The sequence below is a fragment of the Hippoglossus stenolepis genome, chromosome 22 (genome assembly GCF_022539355.2).
Source record: "Hippoglossus stenolepis isolate QCI-W04-F060 chromosome 22, HSTE1.2, whole genome shotgun sequence".
NCBI classification, from domain to species: Eukaryota; Metazoa; Chordata; class Actinopteri; order Pleuronectiformes; family Pleuronectidae; genus Hippoglossus; species Hippoglossus stenolepis.
Window position 1 is genome coordinate 16,469,607 of NC_061504.1, and position 17,685 is coordinate 16,487,291.

Genomic DNA, 17,685 nt, shown 5'->3' on the forward strand with positions numbered 1-17,685 from the left:
TCTAACTCTGTTTCCGTCTGAAATCCATTAATCCCCCTTTCACTTCCACAGCCCGTCTCGTATTTCTCTCACTTCTTGACCAAGCAAACCAGACGCTCTGCTTTTTTGTCTCCCAGCTGGTTTCGGGGGGTTTCAGCCTCCCACTCGCATCTTTAAGTTTGCCTCTGCGGTACAGTTAAAAACCGATGAGTTGTTGCTGTGTTCAGTGCATCCAGAGAGTTGTTACTCCCTGGGTTGCTCTCGGTGACCAACCCGATGCTGCACAGTCCAGAAAGCAGCAGCAGCAGCAGGTTCAGGAGAAGCTATTTACATCCCGTCTGCAGCCACGTGAGCCGTCAGACAAGGATATAAATGAGGTGTAACAAAATGCAAAGCTTGAAGAAATTCATTCTGCTGCGAGAAGAATGTCCTCGTGTGTTACAAAGAATGAATTTCGCTCACGAAAGTACAGTTTATATATATTTTAGTTCTGACCCTGAACTGTCTCTGCTCACAGATTCATGATTTATTTGATTTCAGTAACACTGGACCAGACTATGACAAGAAGATGACACAATAAAGAAACAGGAAAATCAATAACAGGTCAACCAGATGTGAAAGTGCAGCTGGTGCCTGGTTCGAGTCCTGGTCGTGCAGACCACTGAATACATGTCATTTCCATACACGACGGCCCCCTGGTGGCTGGCTGCAATAACGTTCATATCATCTTACTTTCTCCGTGTTAGTGGACGGGACATTAGCCAAACTAAAAAGTCACAATTATGTGTGTTTCAAGTGTTAGTGTTACATTGGGTTTGAAGTAGTTATTTGATGCTATAGCAAACAGGTGAAACGTCAGATGATTGACAGCTGATATTGACTCACGGTTGGTGGAGCGTGCGCGTCGGCGGGAACTTGGTGCCGGGGCTCCATCTCAAGATGGCTTCTGCACAGACTCTGGTTGCAGATGAAGTCTTTCGGCGCAAGAGTCCAACATCCAGGATATTTCAGCTTCCTTTCTGGAGGAGGTGGAGACACAACGTCCATTCTCACGCTGATTCCTGACACAAGAAATACCCAGAAGTTTTTTGACCTCTTCCAACTTCAGCTACTTCAGCTCGGATAAACCCTCCGTTGGCTTCTTCCACTGAATCACGACTGTATTGTCTCTCATGTCTCCTTTTTCGTGAGTCACAGCCATCATCCGCTAATGTCTGGTGTCCTCATTTCTCTGAGCTGCAGTTTTACAAGTGAAAGTCTGAAAAACACGAGCACGCCGACCATTAACCTGCTTCCCCCTGAGAGGCTGCATTCATCTTCGTAACATAGATGCACTAATTCAATTACCTTGTACTCTTTGCTTATAACATCCTGTCCAGATACTCGCCGGGATGAAACACGTCTCATGAGAAAATCTTCATCATTGCCCAGCACTTAAACATAATGTATTTTAATGGAAATGCAATTATTTTGCATGCAACCATATGGGGGAATGGCACCAGTGCAACATTTGAGACTATAAAACATTGTGGTCCAGTGCATTATGTTGAGTTATAGCACAGCAGCAGCCGGATGCATGCAGCAGTGGGCTATTAAAGATTAAAATCCATATACCTCTTCCACTCCTCACTCATGTTCTACAAACAGACTCGTCCACATGGAAATCTACACAAGACGTGTGTGTTTCCTGCAACGCATGGAGGCGCGCTGCATTCGACAGAGAGGGGAGGAAAGGGAGGGAGAAAGAGAGAGGGAGAGAAGAGAGAGGGGGAGAGAGGAGAGAGAAAGAAGACATGGGGGGGGGATCAGGAGGTTGATGCACTGACAGCTGTCTTTGATTCACCTGCGAGCCTCCGTGAGCATGCACGTGCACTCAAACGCACGGCGGGCAACACCCACTTACACACAAACACGCGCAACAGGGGTGACAGCACGGAGCATGGAAATTTACATTAATAAGACTTCTTGTTTTTCCCCTCACTTAGACAAGAGATATTTGAAGCATTTATTAAATTATTAATCTTTTTTATTTATTCATTTAGTCACTCAGTCAGTCATGTTTTTTTCATGGCTGAGGAGCTCAGTGTAATTTCATTGAGCTACCAGATGGTTGAGGGTTTAATTAACAACTTCAAAAGCAATAACTGGAGAGCCGGCCAAATATACACACACACACATACACACGATATCAGCAGCCTATGCAAAAGTCCTACACAAGCACAAATGCATATCATCCCCACATGCTTATTAATTCATACTGCACAGAAATCAAACAGAAAACAGGCCATTGTGCTCTCCCAGTGTGTTTATGTACACTTCCCCTCTCCTCGTTATGGAGCCGGCTCCCCGAGCTCCCCGGCCTGTCAGCGGAGGTGATAGTTGGAGTGGAGGGGAGGTGCTGTGGATGGGCTTGGGGCTCCCACACTGTAAGTCACACCCTGCTGATTGGATCTTACTGGCCTCTCGGGGACAATAAAAACAACTCGTCTTCCCTTCATCTCTCCCTCCTTCCTGGCTTTACTGGCAACCGTCGCCATTATTCCACTATAATGACATTATTTTGATTGGCCAAGCAACAGTGGGCGTCCATCTGCTCGCATTAGGCATAGTAATCAGACAGCGCTGGGTTATGGTGATATGACTGGCACAGGGCAAAGAGCCTTTAACCCGGCCCGGGGGGGTATCGGGCGTCCTCTGCAGTTTCTGGCTCTTTTCTTCAGACGAAACAGAGACAATTCACAGATAGCTGCAGCTCGTCGGCGGCTTTTGGTCCATTCCTTGATGTTTCTGGCCAGGATCTGACTCTTAAGATGCCAAAATTAACACAAAAACAGCAGCTGGCATCCGCTCAGTGAACCCTATGGTAATGCAGGGCTCCTGCATCCAGTATCGTTTGCCATAAATCATAATTTGGGTCATGTGAAGCCGAAGTTTTAATGATTTTGTCCAACTTCAAAAAGGAAAAGGGGAAGGTGAGTGAAAAGTAACTCAACACAACTTTTCTGCACTCTGGACCACAATCATCACATGAAGGTATAGCTGGGTGTTAAGTGTTGTGGGTAAAGGTTGTGTAGTTAAAGCCATTGTATAGATGGATATTTGACCCCCCCCCTTTGGTAGATGGCTGTACTATAGGTCGTAAAACCTGCCTCCTCCGTGTAAGCAGGTGGGAAATGGATTAAATAAAGATATTCAACTGTTCCTGTATATCTGTGTGTTGATGAGATCCTGGAGAACTTGAGTGCCACAGTTTGGCGTTGGTTTGACATCATACATCCTCTCAGTGGACCTGGTATATTCTGGTTTCAGTAATGAAGAGAAAAACAACTTCAGCACACAAAAAAGAGGAGTTGCACCACTGTCAATACCCAAAATACCCAAACTCCAATTGAACCTGGACGTCTACACAGTAAACAACGAAAGGAAAACAAGTAAAACACAGTGTATTGACGATAATGGCGGCCGATAATGCTCGCCAAAACCAAGGGACATTTAATAGGTTTGCAAACCAAAAAAATTGGCAACACCCTCCAGTCAGCAATTCTTAGCAATACTAGATCAAGTCGACGGGGAAATCGAGAGAGTTGGCTCATTTAAATGTCCCCCCCCCTAAAAAGAAAAGTTCTGCTACTTGTTTCTGCTCTCGCTGTAGGTCAGGAACCCGAATGGCTTGAATGCGTTTGATTTCCCGAAAAGAAATAGTTTAGGTCCCCGTTGACTGTCGAGGCGCTGCCAACAAATTCTATCAGCAGGCGCCAGTCAGTTTCTTAAATAAAACACATGAAAACAACAAACAACAACAACAAAAAAATGTCTTTAGATGCCATGAAAGAATTCCTGATTAATAACAAATAAAGTAGCTTATGAAACTCTCAGTTTTTGCCCTTTGGATTAGCGAGTGTTTATCCAGCCACTGGGCTCGAAGTGTGGAGACAGCACGGATATTTTCTCACTGTCATCCATTGTTTGCGAGGTAAACAGGACAATGGAGGATCTTCAGAAATGCCTCCAGATCAATGTCTGTCCTGCTGGAAATGTCAGTCCGGTCTGTTCATTAATCTTTTGCCACCGAGCAGAACAAAGAGCTTTGCGAGATATTGGACCGTCCACATCACTTTGATGAATAATCCCCCCCTTTGCTCACAACAAAAGGAAAATGCTTACGCTACAATTTTTTGCCTCCTAGACTAGATTCCTCTGCGCCCGCCTTTACTTTCACATTAAGAGGTATATGGAATAAGCTCTGTGGGAGGTTTCCTGGGACCGTTTGTGAGGTGGCCATAAAGCAGATCCCTATTATCCGCAATTTATCAAAATAAATTTGAGCATAAGTCTTTTGTTTTATAAATTTGGCCAGTTCAGCAGCATCACCGAGATCCTTTTTAGTTTCTTTTTCACAGGGCGGGACGGCGAAGAAGAGAAACATGGGTCTTTTCAATCATTTAAACAAATGGCCAGTGTTTCCCCTTATCTGGTCTTATGGTTGGCAGTCGTTTAAAAAAAAGGACAAAAAGAAACACTCAAGATAAATGATTCTCAAACATCTCAACAGAGCTGGTTTCCTTTTTAGGCCGCGTTGCTCCTACAGATGTCAACGGTTTCTTTTTGACTAAAGCACGAGCAATTCATCGTTTGGATGATAAAAACCACCGATATGAGCCTTTTGGAGAACTATGGGTATCAGCGTTATCAACACCACTTATTCCTTGAAGTCGAAGCTACACTATAGGTGTGCACGTAGCCTATGCACGGGGCAGAGCGCTCATAGTTGTGCGTAGGTGTTTGTGTGTGAGTCACGCTGCAATTACACTGCCGGAAAAACTAGTAGAGTTTACATGCTGGTCTTCAGAACAACGGCGAGTCTGCCGAAGATACGATGCAACCAAGCGAACCAATCACAGCTCTTGAAGTCCGCGTCGCCTCGAGGTGAAGTTACATCTTTGGGGAGGTGCACGTCCGGGTACAGCGTAGCTTCGACGCAGAAGCATGAGCTGGTGCTTTAGAGTCTCCACTCGACCTAAACCCGATCTGCTCGTCTTTGAGAGAAAGCTAGAAAACCCCGAGACTCTGATACGAACATGAGGTGCACGGAACTCGCTCTTCAACCACAGAAGACAAGTCTCTCCCATCTTCCTGTACTGAAGACGCCGCTGAATGTCACATGTGCCAATGTTAAAGAAAGCAATTAGCCACTGTTGGCATGTCCTGGTCTGCGGATGAGTAATGACTGGTGGGGCCGGAGTGTCTAACCCTGATAAATTCTACTGTCCCTCCGCCTTATTAGTACAATGACTAACTGGGGAGGGAGGAGGGAGGGCGGGGGGCTGTGAGCTAAGGTGATAGACCATAGGGGGTGTCAAAGATAAACCTAGATTGACAGCAGAGCGGGGTGGCTAAATGCTAATGTACCGAGTGACATTTCCCGACGCCGGCCCGGGTTAGCTTGGATGCTGCTGGCGTGCTGACAGACGGAACAGCAGAGACGGAGGGTGGGGACCCAAAATACCAGCACAGACTCTTTCCCTCCTCCTCCTCATCTCTTCTTCATTCTTTAAAATGAAAAGAAGGTGAAGACGAGGGGGAGAGGGCTGAGATATGGTCACACGTTTTTTATCACAAGTCGGCAGCCGACGCCAATAGCAGGTGCTTCAGCCATTGATAAAGAGAGCGACGGATAAAGACGGCACCATGAGGAGAGCAAATGGAGACAAAGGGGGAAGACAACGCTGATATTTGGCCGGGGTACAGCCCCCGCTCTGCCTTCCCATCAGCCACCTGGGGAGTTCATACCGAGTCCGATACTTTGGCCACTAAACCCCACAAGTGCTGCATTTGTTGATAAACCCTCTGCCTCCCCCCCGCCCACGTGAGAACGATCTCTATCTCTACCCTCAATTTCCAGGAGTTGCCAGACCATTGCAGAGGAGAAGGAAAAAAAAATAAAAACTTCTTGTGACTTTCTGGTGGTCGGGAGTCGAACGCCTGTCGAGGCGGAGCGAGGGCGGTCGGACGTGATGGTGCGGCGGAGCCGTGTCTAATTGGGAGTATTTTTAACACTGAGTGGTGCGTCCGCCAAAGAAACCTCCAGAGTTATGAATGCCACCTTTAATGGAATCTAATTAGTGGACGGGTGCGCTAACAGGAAGTCAGTGAGCAGAACCAGCGTGTGTGTGTGTGTGGTGGGGGGGGCCTTATCTGATTGCTCACTGAGCGGTTCTGATACCTAATGCATTATGACAGAATGTGTGTGTGTGTGTGTGTGTGTATATAAGAACAAGCATCACAGAACAGAACTTTCTCAAAGGTTGCTGAACCGTATATATTAAATAGTCATATTAGAAGAGGACATTTTATACTTAATTAGGTCTGAAACTAACAGTTTCAAAAAGGATGAATCCAAAAAGTTTTTTAGTTTTTTTTTTTTTTACATTGAATTCATTATTTAGCCTTTAAAATATCAGAAAATGGTAAAAAATGTCCCAGAGCTCATGTTGACAACTTCAAATTGCTTGTTTTAGACCAACCAACAGTTTAACGCTGAGTTAAAGGCAACTCGGAAGTTAACATTTTCCAACGTATTACGAGAAAGATTGGTCATAGTTCCTCAACATCGACAAAACCGATAAACTGACAGGAAATTAAATACATGCTGGCGTCGCCTTATGGGTTTTTTCCTCCTCTTCTCACTGAATCACCAACCAAACACACACCAGTCAACCAGGCTTGTTGGTTGGAAACAGGAAATTCGAACAGGGGAAACAAGCTGGACTCTTGTTTTTAGAATTAATCCGACGGATCATCGAGGCACCTGAGTTCTCTGCAGTGATTTGATAGGCTCCAATGTTGTGTTTACTATAAACTGTCAGGTTTAAAAACAGGGACGTTGTCCATCTACACCAAAGATGGAATAATGGCCACAAAAATGTGTTAAAAGAAAACATTGATCAATACTGCAGTGTGTCATCTTAGCAGCGTTTGTATCAAGGATACTTTGGCTTCATTCATCTTTATCTATACTCTATGGACAAAACAATCATGAACACAATGGTGGACTGAATAATTGAGAGAAAACAAGATTTCAATTTAGTCTGATTATCCAGCAACTTTGTAATCAAACAACTGATCATTGTTGTTCATTATTTCAACGTTTGTGTGACGTTACCATTAATATTGGGAAATCAGATAGAAAAAGTGCCAGTCAATCCAAGTGAATGACCCTGGTTAGCGGCAAACACACACAGACACACACACAGACACACACAGATTACAGTATTGTTTTTGGAATTAGACGAAGACAGATCCGAGAGAGATTAGTCTTCTCAGGCGACATAATCAGATTTAGTTTTTGGCCCCGAGCATCCTCTGGAGCAGCGCTGATCTGATCTGATCCCGTCGTTGAGCACAGCAGCAAAAAACAAAACAGACTTCACCCTCCTCCTCCTCCTCCTCCCTTTTATTTACAGAACTCCATCTTTCTATTCTTTCTCTTCCTCCTCAAACTTTAAACTACCTCATTTATTTTGGCTCTGCGTCGTCCTCTCTTTCCTGTGCCTGCTCTGTCTCTAAACAAGTTGTGTTTTTGCTCATTACTGCCGCCTGCAACCAGGGAAGTGAGTCTAAAGCGAACATTAAAGACCGCTGCGCTTATTTGTATTTCTCCCAGTTATAAGAAAAATGCCGGCTAGTTGCCTCGTGATGTCTGTTTTTTTCGTGACAAACCTTCCCATGGAGTTTACACTTATACGCTCAGTCTAATACAACAGATCAATGAAATAAGAGAAACGCACACATGCACACACACCCCCACAGATATGTATAATGGGTCTTCTTTTTCAGGACGAGCAGCGGTAATTAAAAATGGCACTTTGTGTAACACGGCAGGCTGGAAGGAGGGAGGGAGGGAAAAAATGAGATGGACGGAGGAAGAGGGAGGAAGAGGGGAGGGAGGGGAGGGAGTCTGGGTCTGGTCCTCTCTTTAATGAGGATCCTAATCAACCCAGCGGAGGCTGCCCTGAGACCCCCCAGGTTCATTAGACCAGAAAAACCAGACTGCCAGCAACTGAGGAGAAGAAGGGAGGGGATGGGACCGAGCCACGGACAGAGAGAGGAAGAGGGAAAAGTTTTTTAGCGACTGATGAAGAAGAGAAAGAGACAAAACGAAAGGCAAACATTGAAAAAAATCCAGGAGGGGACAGAGAGGACGGTGGTGGAAATGGGGGGGGGGATGGCCAGCGGAGATAACAGCGCGGGTCATTGGGCGAGTCACGGCTGCCATCGATCCTCTGATTGGCTGTCTGACGGTTTCAACACATCTGCCAAACCCTTTAGCACAGAGCGTCTCCTGCTGTGTGTGTCTGTGTGTGTCTGTGTGTGTCAAAATGAGTTACTATCTGTGCCATTTGTAGTCCATGTCTTCGCCACCAGAACTGATATCTGTCCAGCTCCATCAGCAGCCTGATAAGAGCACCTTACAGCTGCAGACACACAAACACACACCATCCTTTTCCCAGCCAGCGAGACAGACAAAGCTGGAGGTGTGTGTGTGTGTGTGTGTGTGTGTGTGTGTGCGGGGAAGTGTTTGTGTGTTGAGGGTAACGTTTAGTGACGTGTGCACACTGTGAGGTGAGAGTGTTGCCGAGTGTTATAGTGGCCCTCAGCCCCTTCCTCTCCCGTCCTCTCACATTGACTGGACAGCAGGTATTCTTATTAAAGCCTGACCGATTAAATATATATATAGATATTAAAAATAATTATCATTCCTAAAATGTCATTGTCAAAGCCTTGTGACAAATGCAATTATCGAACTTGTGCAAATATCAAACTTAAAATCGAGAAAATGAACATGATGTTTAATATGAAATGTAAATACAAGTGCAACTTTCTTCTGCAAAACAAGTTTTCACATCAGCAAACAAACACAAACCTGTATTTGTGTGAGAGTAACCGATAAATCACGAGTCAGGCTGTAATTTTTATGCTGAACAAAACCCACTGAGCTTATTAAACCCACTAAAAAAGATCAATAAATCGTATTCGACGTGGCCCAAGAGGAAAAACACATTAATAATAAAACAGGAAACCCAATAGCTCATGTACGGAGGCTTGAGTCTTCAATGGACTTACCCCCTCCCCTTTCATGCTATAATAAAAGGTTTAACGCCCAATAAATATGTTTTAAAACGTAATAATAATCAAATATTAACCAGCATCATGAGCAAAATGGAACCGCACGGAATGAGTGTGAATGAATTTGTGCCTGCAACACAAATTTAGCTCTTTACGTTGTGTTTTAAAGGGTTGACGAGAAAAACAAGAGTTAACGACACTGAGGATAAACACTGAAGTATTATTTCACGTTTTACTCGGGACTCCAGCCGACGCTCAAACATAAAAATGTTCAATGTAACTGCGTCTCGAAGGGGTTTCATTCAACCCGAGGTATTTTTTAAAAAGGCTGTAATTTTTTTTACCATGTTTAGTCAAATCTCTCTGCTGCTGAGGTTTGACTTGTTTAACTTGTGCTTTTACATTTTGCCTGTTTTTTAAAGTGGTCCCCACTCGGCGTGAAGCATACGACACAGTTTGCAGCGTTTGAAACTGCAGGTTCCTTCACAATGCTTTGAAAAGTCCCGTTTATGTTTTCTACATTCATAAATATGCCTTAATACGACTCACGTGGAGCAACTTTTAACCTTTTGCTTGCTAAATTACACTGAAATCTCTACGACAGCCAATAAGCAGACGAGGAAACGAAAGCAATTGTGCTTATATCTGTGAAACCGAAGACGAGTGAGCAGATTAAAACGCGTAATCACCAAAGTTGGCTGCGGAGCGACAAAGACAAACCCTGAGTGCCGATACGCAAACCCTCCACCTGTCCTGCCGGGAGCTTGCGATACTGTGACGACTCCGCAAAAGATTTCCACGCCAGACAACAAACACTCATTATGCCGCAGACAAACAATTCAAATTCTCCCCCCATCTAAATAGGCATTACAGCTTAGAGGAGTAAACAGGATCCACGGAGGAGCTTAAGTCTTTGCCTTTCTCGGCTTTGAAGATACTGACGCACCTCTTCTGTGCTAAAAGTCGCTCCCTGGGTCGAATGCATCTCACTGCATTAGAATAATCACCTGTTTTGTTTAACTAAATTATGGAAAACACGACTGCATTATGACTGAGCAAACAACTATTTTTAATCCCGAATGTGTAACTCGATTAAACGCAATTTACCGGCTCCCTCTCCTACGGAGGTGTGGGGCTCGGCTAAATCAATACATACCTTACACCGAAAAAGTTTGCCGCTTAATAAAATTTGTGCATTTAATAAGCAAATTATTCTAATCATAAACCTCTTGCCAAAGCAATTAGTGATAAATTATAATCTTATGATAAATTATCTTGTGTTGACAGCCTGGGGGAACGCTGCAATCAAACATTAATTATTCATTGGGTAATTAAGTTCATAGGTGTTTCTCCTTCCTTTTCTCTCGCCTGCTCTCTCCCTCTTCTCTCTTTCTGGGGAGGTGGAGGTTGAGTGTCCACGGTTTAGTCAGACTAACTTTTTTTTTATTAGATCTCGTTGCAACAAACTCAAAATGACACCGGTGAATTGTTAAATAATGTGTTTTCCGCCTCCTCAGGTGAACAAAATGTCATAAAAGTAAAAAAACAAGAAAACATTTGAGTATTGAATGGATGCTTCAAAAACTCAGGGGCGACGACATGTCTGCTTTATCGTTTCTGGGGATTTGGGATTCTGAGGCGCCACATTCAATATACTGGAAGTTATTCTAATGTTCCGTACAGTCAATATCTTTAAAATGTTAAATTAAAACAATGAGATTCATTATGGCTCTACCTGAAACATCTTCCTGCAAGTTTGGTGGATTATAAAGGAGATAGAATTAGCTAAACTTGGATTCTTAAGAGTTTAATTGGATTAAACTCTTTCCCAGGTCATCTTCTGATGTGCATGTTCAGATTCTTTGTCTTGTCTCAGTCCAGAACACAAGATATTTGTTATATTTCAATAGCAACAGTCGGAAAAGGGTTTAGTATAAAATTGCTATTGTGTTGAAATAATTCCAGCTGTAGAGATTTACAAATGCAAAACATGGACAAACACCTGCAGGGTTGGAGTCATGACTTCAGTGTTTCTCAAAATAAATCCGGTGTCGTTCCTGAAAACTCGTGTGACAGCTGCTCCAACACGAGTTTCTGAAAATCTATCCCACATCTCAGGACCTGATATTTTGAGGCGTTCCAAAAGATGCCTTATTACAACATTTTCCCTCCGCTTCATTGTCAACGGGGGAAAATATTGACATCTGCAGAAATGTAAAAATATCTCCTCAGAATGAATATCAGCGTCTAAATTAGGGAGAGAAGCCTTTTACAGAGTTTCAACTGCAAGAACAAAAAGAAACCAAGACAAAACTTTCTCACGATTACAGATAATTGACAATTCAAACGTGAGCTCGTCGGCAGACAGGTGACGGATCGCGTTCTGAAAATAAAACCGGCCGGCCCAGATATGTCACATGGGGGTTGAAAGGACAACGCGTGTTCACAGGAAGAAAAAAAAAACAACGCCAGCATTCATCAAGTTCAATTACACGCAGGAGACATCAAACTTACACGAGACGCAGCTCTGGGTTTTTTTTTAGGATCTTTTTCTTATTGAAAGACGGGGGGGGAGTTTCATCTCACTGGAAGAGACAGCCTATTACCAGTCACAAAGATTTGGATGAAGACATGAGGAAAAATTAAAGAATCAAAGAAATAATGAGCTCTAACTATGTCTCTTTGTTTTTTGGCTCTGCACATGAATCTGCCGCCACCTCCCTCTGCCGCCCTGCCTGTGATGGAGTGGCATGTTGCTGCCATCTAAAGGCCAGAGGCAGCTTCACGGAGAGAGCGACTCGGACACATTCCACTGCACCTTTATCTCCTTCCTCCGCCCTCAGTGTAATACTTGAATAAAAATATTAACTTATCAGCTAATTGCTCCAAAGGGCCGCTCGACGCCGAGGATTGTGGGAAGGGGGGGGTGAAAGGTTCGGGGAGAGAGAGAGGGAGGCTGGGAGAGTTTGATTAGTGTCCAGTGGACGGACAGGAAAACAAAGTGATGACTCTGTAATCCCTTGTAAGCCCCGAGCAGGTGTAACTGCTGGACAAACATATGTCCAGTGATGTAATTAAACTCAGCTCGCTAATTTGTTCTGTAAATAAACTGAGTGACGCTCCGTAGGAAGGAAAGGTACACAACAGGAAGTGTCAGTCCGATGTTTTCTAATCAAATATTGTCAATAGCTGCACAAACTTTCTGTAAAACATGAGACAACACAGCGAGTCGTTCAAAAACTCGACTAGAAATGTTATTTGGAAGTTAATAAAGTGTTAAAAATAAGTTTAACATGCGCTATTATGATGTACTTTCAGAGAACGAATGCTTCCGATTGGCCGAGGGTGAAGCTTTGACGTTTCAGCCTGGAAGACGACGCATTTCAGCCGTTACTAGGAAACAACTTTTCCCCACTCGATGGAGACAAAGTTGTCAAGAATAGAAACGTATTAGTGTTAAGTGCTGCGTGAGAATAAGGCACTTGTTATGTTTCCAATGCTGTCAAGTAGCTGTGGTATATGAATATATTTATACGGGTGTACAGGATATTTTTCATGCTAACAAATATTTCTACTATTTTAAAATTTCCCCACAGTGGGACTAATACAGGATTAACTTATCTTGTGAAGTTTCTAGTCTATCGAACACAGCGGTTTACAATATGTGTGTGTTATAATAACAGATAAGATTAACACAAGGAGCCGGTGATCGATACCTGAACATGATTATGAATCTGATTTGTCTCCACCTCTCTCTTGTGAGATGTTAGTTTCCCATCACATTAAAAATAACACACTTACTCCATCGTTTCCTTCTGTCGAGATCCCAATTGAACGCCGTGTCTCACGTGCCAGAATAAAACAGGCAAACAAAACTTTTTTGTACTAATTAAAAGTAAACTCTCCAACACACACACACACACACACACACACACTCATCGTGGTTTAATCAGTGAGGACGTACTGTGGAGCCTCTTCCCCCTTCAGTGCCAGGCAGCATTGTGGTGATGACTGCGCTGGCATATTGATGTCAAGTCTTTATTGTGTGGGTTTATGGTGGAGAGGGAGTGTTGATTATCTTGTAACCTTTCCACCCCTCTCTCCGCACCTCGCTCTCGCTCTTAGCTAACAATGTCCATGTGTGTGTGTGTCTGTGTGTGTGTGTGTGTGTGTGTGTGTGTCTGTGTTTAGTCTAATGAAAGCTACAGGCCCACAGCTTCCTTTGGCATGTTCACGCCAAAGCCTCAATCAGATACTCTCATAGCTGTGTCTCTCTCATCCCTCCCTTAAAAAAAAGAGAGAAAGAGCTTTGAAGGGTGTTTGTGTTGCTCCCCCATGTCTGACTGTCACCGAGCTGCAGCCTCTGTCCTTGTTCTAAACCCAGATATTAAAGTTACACAGCGGCAGAGATGCAGCGAGTGAAAAGAGGGGAGATGAGAGAAGATCTGTACACAACAGGAAAAAAAATATAAAAAGGAGTGTGGGGAGAGTAAAAGGAATAGTTTCTGAAAGTCAGACATCCAAAACAGGCAGCGAGATCATAAAGACGGAGTCGTGTTAGATGTGCAGACGGCTCCAGCAACCACAGAGAGATGGTGACAGAAGAGCAGAGGAAACGCATGAGCAGAATTAAACCGACGACCGGCATTTTGCTCCTCTGTCAAAATCCATTAATGCCCAGTGTTTGTGCAGGGAGTGGGAGGTTACAGGAGACTGCATTTCTTCTTTTCATTCAAAATTCTAATGTTCTTAAAAGTGTGATTACCTTCAGTTTTTCATAATAATTGCAATAAAACCATAGTTAAATTGCGAGGCTGGACTTTGCTCCACATGTATCTGCAGCAGTGAGGCTCTGTATTTGTCTCGCTTGCACTTTCTTGCGTTCTCAGCTCTCCGCCTCAGTTGTGGGCCGCTGTACTTTCGCAGTAATTGCCACCAGAGCGATTGCCCCTCATTAGATGCCATGGAGGCTGTAATTGGCCATCCCAGGCACCGCGATCAATTCCAGCGTTATTACCGGGATTCCAGGCGCCGAGGACCCAGACGGCGAGGCCCAGCCGAGGCCAAAGGGGAACTGGATAGGGAGGAGGAAAAGGGGTGAGGCCCCCGCAGCTTGTTACGGCTGCGCTGGACAACAGCTCGTCAAGGTGTCCATCGACAGCTCGGCGTCCGACTCTGCTCTTTCCATCCAGCTCGTTGACACCTCCCTTCTCTGCAGAATCCGTCTCTGGGTCTCATGTCTCACCTCGCCTCATTAACGGGACACCTTTCACTGCGGTTCTCGTGCTGTCACACAAACCCGGTCGGAAGGTCACACTGTGTCCACGTCACAGCGAAAAATCCCTGAATTAGAACCCGACTCTGAAGCCTGCACTTTATCTGCGTGTTTTACTTTTAAAACAACATAACGTAAAACAAAAATCGCATCTCGAAGGAATCTGAAACCACCATGGCTTTTCTTTTTGGTTGGGATTTAAGCAAAGTGCTCTTCTCTCTGACCGGCTGATGTTTTGTCCATCTACAGACGACAGACGAACTAATGTAAGTAAAACAAATAGATCCTGGAAAAATAGATCCCACGTCCTACTTTTTAACCTGTGAAACTCAAACTGCTTTCGGACAATTCCCAGAACTTCTCTTGGTAGAATGTCCCAAAAGACAACCAAGACAATATCCTCCTGCTTCCTCATACTTGAAATACAAACTTCAAAACATTTTCCGACAAGATTTTCATCTAAATATAAAGATGGAAGACGGAACGTCAAAAGACAAGTGAAGCCAAAACATCTTGACTGCCCCCTGGTGGGTGGCTGCAGTATAGGGCATTAACACACCTCCTCCGTATTGAGGGATCCAATATTTAACTTACAATATTCATCTAAAATAACTTTAACACTAAAAGTCAGGTAAAATCAGGAAAGGCTCTCTGATAAAAGTATGTTTTTAAGAAGGTATTTAAAAGAGATCGCTCGTCCATCTTTACACAGTTAATGCTCAAACTGGAAGAAGACTGAACGACGACTAAATACACCAAGATACTAAAAGGGACCTGTGTGATTCAGTGGAGACGTGTTATAGACAAGTAGCCCCAGTAGAACAGCAGAAAAGAGCGCTGCCCTGTAGGACTCACTGAGAATCTATTACCATTACAGGTCACGAATTAAGTTGATTATGCAAATGGGAGTTTAAAACCCGCTTATAACAATATTTTTATCCGAAGTGAACTCGCTGGGACCCGGCTCCGGCTTTCAAGAGTCTAATTCACGACGTTCTTGATAAATCTGAGAAACATATTTTTACTTCCTCAGAGTCAAACAGCCCGTTATCACTCCCTTTCCACCCATTACCAGAAATAGGCTTCATAAAAGCCTCAGACATCCTCCCGGCAGACGCATTGTTGCCGGTATCGGCTCCGTTTCCACTTTCACCTGCGTCTGCTTGTGTGGATTAATTTATCACACCATTAGCAGAGCATCTTCCCTCCTTCATAAAAGGGGACGTGGTGAAATATTCGATATCAGAGACACTTTCCCTCTCTGAGAAAATCTTTAACGAGCCCTCGTGATTCCCTTGTATTTCTCCAATAACATTCCCGGTTAACTAAATATGTTTAGATTATTACAACCAATGACGTTTGTTTTGTCTTGATTATTGTAAGAATTTGTGCTGTGAGAACAAAAAGCCGAACCAGGAGGCAACGTGTGGTTAAATCACTTTTCAAAAAGGGCAGATTAACACTTAGCATGAAGACAGAGAGACGTGACGACCGAATATAAAAAGGTTAAAGCAGCGCGCATTGGCGACCAGACGACAGGAGATCACAGCCCGTAACCACGGCCCTTGGTGATCAAATGCTAAGATGAGAATTCTTCAACTGATCCTAAAAGGTTAAGGAACAACTTGCAAGATGATCTCGCCCATCCTGTTTTATTAGCTTCCCATTAGAGTCAGAATTTATTCTAAGATCCTCATCCTATCATATAAAGTGCATAGACCTGTGTGCGTCTCTGACCTGCTTCTACCTTCTACCACCAGCAGCAGGTCACTTCAACCTCCGACCAGGACTTACTGGTTGTCTCTTGCACTCGATTTAAAAGCAATAATGTTGGTTGACAAACTGTGCATTTTGGGATTTACTTACTTACATGATGAGCGACTGGTTCGGGTGCTGAAGCTCGTCAGTGGCACTGTAGTGGACAGGTGGGGACGGGTAGCACTGTAATGACAAGTGTTCGGACTAATCAGCAGAGAAAAAATATGACAAACAAGACGCTACAGGTAAAAATCTGTTACCAGAGAAGCAGGGAAAACATTTCGTCGCTCACATCCTCACTGATTGTGAGATAAACTGCCCGTTAGGAGAATATTCCTTCACACAACGAAGATCCTGACGAGTGTAACGTGTGATTTCTCACCTGATGTGATATCAGTCCTGTTTTCTCCACCCTGTCTCCAGCTGTTCGTCGTTTTCCTGCAGAAATAAATCAGTGCTTTCTCAATGCAAGTTCACTTTAAGATGCTTTTCAATAGGAGATAAGATACTTGTGACCCTGAACACACCAGACACCTCAAAAAGGTTGAAGTTAGATTAAAAGTTTATGTAAAAAAAACTTCAGGTGCAGGGCAATGGTCTCTCTCTCTCTCTCTCCAGGTGCCTTATTGTGAAAGGTTGCTCAGTGAATTTGAGTTTCCTGTCATCATAAGCAGTCGTATCTGTTTGGGACTTGTATTGTGAAGGGGTCACCAGCGGAAGTGGTGGTTCTCTTTGAGCGGGACTTGACCAGATGTAGAGAAATAAACGGACACGTGGTCCTGGTTCGAGTCCACTTTGTTCAGCTCGTATTTTACCATGACATTTAAAGTAAAGGAGAATTAAACCCTCGGCTACATGAACATCAGAGAGCTGAGAACCTGCGACACACGAACAGCCAGTGGTTTAATTGGTTTAACTGGTAGTGATGGATGGACTCACCTTCCTGTGGAGAGACATCCATCACGACTCGTCCGCCCTGTTTGTTTCCTTCTCTTTTCCTTCTTCTCTCACTTTACGTCTCGTTTCCTGATTGAACGTCACTTCTCCAGCTGTCACTCACTGACTCTGATTACCTTCACGCGAGGGACACGTGCGGGGAAGGACTGAACCATTTGTTCTGTAGGGGTGAGACAGGTGACTCCAGGGAGCCTCCACTATTTCTGGATGCAATTTCCAGTCAATCAATGGATCTATTCAGTCAGTTTCAGCCGTTTTCATTAAGTTATTACAAATTAAATTAATAATAGTATTATTTTTTATTATTTTTGGATCATTCAGGCTTTTTAAGGCCCCCCCTCTACCCTGTGGGGCCCTGGGAAGTTAGTTCCACTGTTCCCACCACTGAACCCACTACAGGTTCATCACCTGACAGGGTGATGGAAGTGAAGGTCAAACACTTCATCACTCTCATGCTCCTGATTGTGAGAGGATATTCTTTCACATAACTAAGATTCTAACGAGGGTAACGTGTGATTTCTCACCTGATGTGATATCAGTCCTGTTTTCTCCACCCTGTCTCCAGCTGTTCCTCATTTCCCTGCAGAAAT

General features: G+C 44.0%; 1 long non-coding RNA gene across 1 annotated transcript; it reads right to left on the bottom strand.

Annotated features, from left to right (window-relative positions):
* Nucleotides 1-1,101: 1,101 nt before the first annotated feature.
* On the bottom strand, nt 1,102-17,262 carry LOC118101353. Its single transcript, XR_004694523.2, has 4 exons — nt 17,078-17,262; nt 16,521-16,576; nt 16,247-16,321; nt 1,102-1,237 (listed from the first exon to the last, which is right to left on the bottom strand). It is a non-coding gene; the product is annotated as an uncharacterized LOC118101353 (long non-coding RNA).
* Nucleotides 17,263-17,685: the final 423 nt, after the last annotated feature.